The sequence below is a fragment of the Dioscorea cayenensis genome, chromosome 16, assembly GCF_009730915.1.
Source record: "Dioscorea cayenensis subsp. rotundata cultivar TDr96_F1 chromosome 16, TDr96_F1_v2_PseudoChromosome.rev07_lg8_w22 25.fasta, whole genome shotgun sequence".
NCBI classification, from domain to species: domain Eukaryota; kingdom Viridiplantae; phylum Streptophyta; class Magnoliopsida; order Dioscoreales; family Dioscoreaceae; genus Dioscorea; species Dioscorea cayenensis.
In genome coordinates, this window is record NC_052486.1 from 7,712,050 (window position 1) to 7,717,067 (window position 5,018).

Genomic DNA, 5,018 nt, shown 5'->3' on the forward strand with positions numbered 1-5,018 from the left:
GTGTTTCTAATCACTATTCCCTATGGATACAATACTCCACTCACCTGGGAATTTATTTCTTCGACAAACCCTGCACTTATGGGTCACACGCAAGGGGCGTTGTCAAGTTTTTTGGCACCGCTGCGGGAATAGGAATTTTAGAAACACTTTTTACTTTATTATTTTAGCTATCCATCATCATTTTATTTCACCTTTTCTTATTCTATCATCATTTTGATTTGTTTTTCTTTCTTTGGTGCAACTCCAGGTTATGATCCGAGGGAACCCTTTGATATTGGTTGAAGGAGATCCCCGAACTTGAACGAACACTTCATATAAGGGGTAAAGAACTTGTGCAAGAACCATCTATTCGAGCTGAAGTAGAATGTGAAGGGTTAGATAATATGACGTAACAGTAATGAGTAGCAAAGGATACTCTCATATTATGCCAAACCCCTCGCTTTTGGGCACACAGCCTAGTATTGTGCGGCCACCAATTATGGCTCGTAATTTTTGAGCTAAAGCCGGCATTCATCCACATGTTACAGCAGTCCGCACAGTTTAATAGTTTGGCCGATGAGGATCCAAACAGTCACATAGAGAATTCCTTGGAAGTATGCGACATGCTCAAGATCAATGGTGTTACGGATGATGCCATCAAGTTGAGAGCCTTCCCATTTTCCTTGAAGGGGAAAGCAAAGCAATGGGTATATTCATTACCTAGAGCATCGATCACCACATGGGAGGAGATGGTAGAAGCTTTTCTTGCCCAATATTTCCCTTCCGAAAAATCTGCAAAGCTTAGGAATGAAATATCCTCCTTTGTGCAAACGGAATTGGAGTCTCTATTTGAGACATGGGAGAGGTTCAAGGAGCTCTTGCGGAAATGTCCTCAACATGGGTTCCCCAAGTGGATGATTATTCAAACTTTTTACAATGGGTTGAACCCTAGCACAAGGCAGTTACTTGATGCAGCAGCAGGAGGTACCTTAGGTAGCAAGACCCCCGGAGAAGCACGATAATTGATTGAAGAAATGGGTTTGAATAGCTACCAATAGAATGCAAGAGAGAAGAAGAAAGTGGTCGGTCTCCATGAGATTGATGCAAGTGACATCGCTATGGCGCCCAAGTGGGAGTCATTAAGTAAGAAGTTAGACACTCTAACTTCTCCTAGATTGGTCACGCGTGATGAATTGTAATGGATGTGGAGGAGGTCATGCTCCATCCAATTGTCCGATAGCTATTGGTGGTACATCCTCCATGGAACAAGTTGATTTTGTAGGTAATGCGATGAGGGGCCAAGGAAATCTATATAGAAATACCTCACAATCCGAGTTGGAGGAGCCATCCCGAACTTTGCTTGGAATAATCAAGGGAAACAAAAAGTCACGCACCACCGGGTTTCCAACAACAACAAGCCCCAACATGGAGAATCGAGTTTCAGTGCTTGGAGACCCGGATGATCGATCTAGAGAAAGCTTTGACTAGATTTGTTCAATCGTCGGATACAAGATTTCAATCGGTTGAAGCTACACTTTGCAACCACACCACTTCATTGCACAATCTAGAAAATCAAGTGTGTCAAATTGCGAAGTCTCTATCGGAGAGACCTCAAGGGAGTTTACCTAACAACACCAAAACCAATCCTAGAGAACATGTGAAGGCGATCACTTTGAGAAGTGGTCGTGAGGTTGAGGGTAGGCTTCCAAGTGAGAAAACCAATGTTGAAGCACCCGAGAGTTGAGTTAGTCACGGTTGACCTTAGGTTTGGGACCGTGTATTTTTAGGATCTCCATGACTCATTAAGCATCAGTTAGGAGACATAATAGTTGGTCTTGCACTTAAAACAAAAGTCCTAGGGGGAGCAATGTCCGAGTGCCCCACTTTTTATCGATTGCCTTTCCTCTCGCTTTTATCGCGCTCTCTTCTTATTTCATTTAGTTCTTTTCACATCAATTTTATTCACACTATCATTGATTCATCTACATCATATTTAAATAGCAATCTTGGTGTTTCTGATCACTATTCTCCTGTGGATACGATAGCCCACTCACCGTGAATTTATTACTTCGACAAACCCATGCACTTGCGGGTCACACGCAAGAGGGCGTTGTCAATTTCACTAATAATTTAGGAGATATTACAAATAGGGAAGTAAACCTTGGAACATTATCACTATAGTTTTTGAAGAAAACAGAGATGAGAGCTACATATTGATGAGTCTAAAATAATACAAAGATATAATATAATTTTGTACACTCTATTAGGAGTGTATTAGAATAATATTATGAAATTCAATGTTAAATATAGTGTATTTTGTATTCTTAGACTTTCGACAATGTTTAAAGATGAGATAGAGCCAAAAAGAAGCAATCAAGAGCCAAAATGATGAAGATGAAGTTTTTCTCGGCATTTATCGTTGAAGAATAAGCCGTGAAGACTCACTTATGGGAACCTTATCACGTGCTTTTTGGCCATAAGTCTCTTCCAGAGAACCTTATGGGCATTCTTACACTTGTAAGAATGAGCATAAGGACAATTAGAGGAACTTACTGCCAGGACAGGACTTCCACCCGTAAGTCCTACAGGGTTGTCCAGAGAATTTTATGAGGAGAATATACGCTTGTAAAGGGTGGTCGCTAGGACTGTCTGAGAAGCTTACGTCCAACGCTTATGGTCGTAAGCTGGACCGTAACACCAAATATAAGACCTTACGGATGGGACTTACGGATGTAAATGGTCCCATAAGGCTCATGACATATCTTCTCAGCTCCTCACGCCCACTGCTCTTATGCCCGTAGCAGCCCGTAAGTGGCTAGGTATAAATATTTCTGAGAAGGGTTTTGAGGGTATATTTTGTTCTATTCAACAGTAAGGCTTGGGGAAAAAGGGGGTGGATCTCCAGGGCTTTAGAGGCAAATCAAGAGGAAGAATTAGCCCACCTAGCTTGGATTATAGAGATTGGAGCTGTTAAGGATTATCATGGCAGCGTTCCTAGAAGGTCCTTGAGCATTCTACTAGAATCACCCTCTCGGCGCAATTAACAAGGGAGTTTTCATGTCTTCTTTGTTTCTTGTTGCGTCTTGTTGTTTTGATACTTACTCGACTCTTAATGGAGAGCTAACCTTGTAGATGCTTGGACGTAGATGAACTCTAAGGTTTATTCAATTTTGACATTGGTTGTAGATATTTATTCTTTAATTGTTTCTTTATTGCAATTCATATTATTTAAATCCAATTGAGTGTTTTCAATATCTTGAATAGTATTAAGGTGAAAGCCCTAGTTTTCTTGTATAATGTGCTTTGTGACAAGTAGGAATACTCAGTAGTATAATCAGCCAGTAATTGGAAGGGTTGTGAGTAAGCCTCATGAATGGGGTACTTTTTGAAGTCAAGAGTTCTCCCTCAATCCTCCCGAGTGAATTAGCAAGTAATTCCATGCTCTTTTGCAATCATAGGGAATAGATTTCGGAGAAATCATATTTCTATTTTGTATGTGATTAGGGATAATTTCTTCACAAGACGGATTGTCTACTTATGAATTCTTATTAATTCACATTGAGATTTCATAGAATGCAATGCGGTTGTGGGGTATCTATATCGCAAGACCTGCATCGAATCAATTACTATTCACCCTTGCAAGAGGAATTCAATATATTTTTAGAATTTATCTCTGTTCAAATAGGATTGCTATACTTATACAACCTTTGTCCTGGACTTATAAAACCCCAAAGGTACTCTATGCCTTAGCATCCCATTTCCTCTTTATTCTCAACCGATTTCATTTTCTAATTCTTGCCTTTTATTCTCTTTCTTCTCATTTTATTTGCACACATGACAACTTTTGGTTAGGCTAGTTTTGGAGTTAGGGTTAGTACTAGTATTATCAATTTACCCTGTGGATCAATGCCCCTATCACATATATGCCCATGTGATTGAAAAATCTTATACTAATCAAGTTTAAACATAAATTTTAAACATACTCAAACTTTTATTCTCATTAAACTAAAGAATACAAGTTGTCTTTTTTAGGATTTTTGAGTTACACTTGACACATTCATAAGTTAGGTCAGTCTCATCATTTAAATCATATCGAGAGATTACTCTCATTATGAAGCTATATACTTGAGGCCTAGTATATTTGATAACAATAGAGTTATATTACTATATAAACATCCATTGATTGATAAAAATGTCACATGAAAAGTCATCTACATGGCCTATATTGCTAGTTACGATCCATTATTGGGATATAAAAAACAAAGCCATTCTAAGAACCAATTTTAAGGTACCAATGACCAAATGGTCTATTGGTAACCAGGTCCTCATTAGAATCCTTCACAAGTTGTGAGAGTTCGAATCATGGGCGAGGACACATTTCTAAAAGTGTGAGTAGTGGTTGTGTGGGAGTTGTTCTAGCGCCCATGTGTGCGCAAGCCCCGCTTCCACTTGCTCAGCCAAGGTTTGTGTACACCCCTGCCTTTCTTAGCGGTTTAACAACTCATCTTGGTAAAAAAGAAAAAAAAGAGGGAACAAATTTTTAAGCTCATATGGTTGATATACTCAGCTACAAGGACAATATGGCGCCATATTATTAGGTATGATAAGCAAAACCTCAACAATAGATTTATTAGATTTAACCTTAGAGGTTTTCTTTTTCTACTAAGAATGGACTATCTAGGAGCTAAATAAAACAAAAATTACAAGAAACTCTAAAAAACTTAAATCCTATAAGGGAACATGCATCAATAAGCTATCAAGGTAAATCAAATACTCTAAAAGTAAGGATAACTAGGGTTTGTGTCGACCATGGAACGCAAACCAATTGATAAGTGTATAATTGAACATGATTTTATATTTTTTTATACACTTAATTGGTATGTATAAGGGTATTTTTTGGGGGGATGATGCTAACATAGTGTAAAATGTGATTTCAAGTGACGGGCAGTGCATAATTAAAGGATGAAGCCAAAAGAAGAAATTGGTAACAAAAACAAAGAAGATACAGCTCTCCCAACATCAACCTCAAGGGAGCAAGA

At 38.6% G+C, this 5,018-nt stretch overlaps 1 non-coding gene across 1 annotated transcript; it reads right to left on the bottom strand.

Annotated features, from left to right (window-relative positions):
- Window positions 1–776: 776 nt before the first annotated feature.
- LOC120279886 lies at window positions 777–883 on the bottom strand. Its single transcript, XR_005542187.1, has one exon. It is a non-coding gene; the product is annotated as a small nucleolar RNA R71 (small nucleolar RNA).
- Window positions 884–5,018: the final 4,135 nt, after the last annotated feature.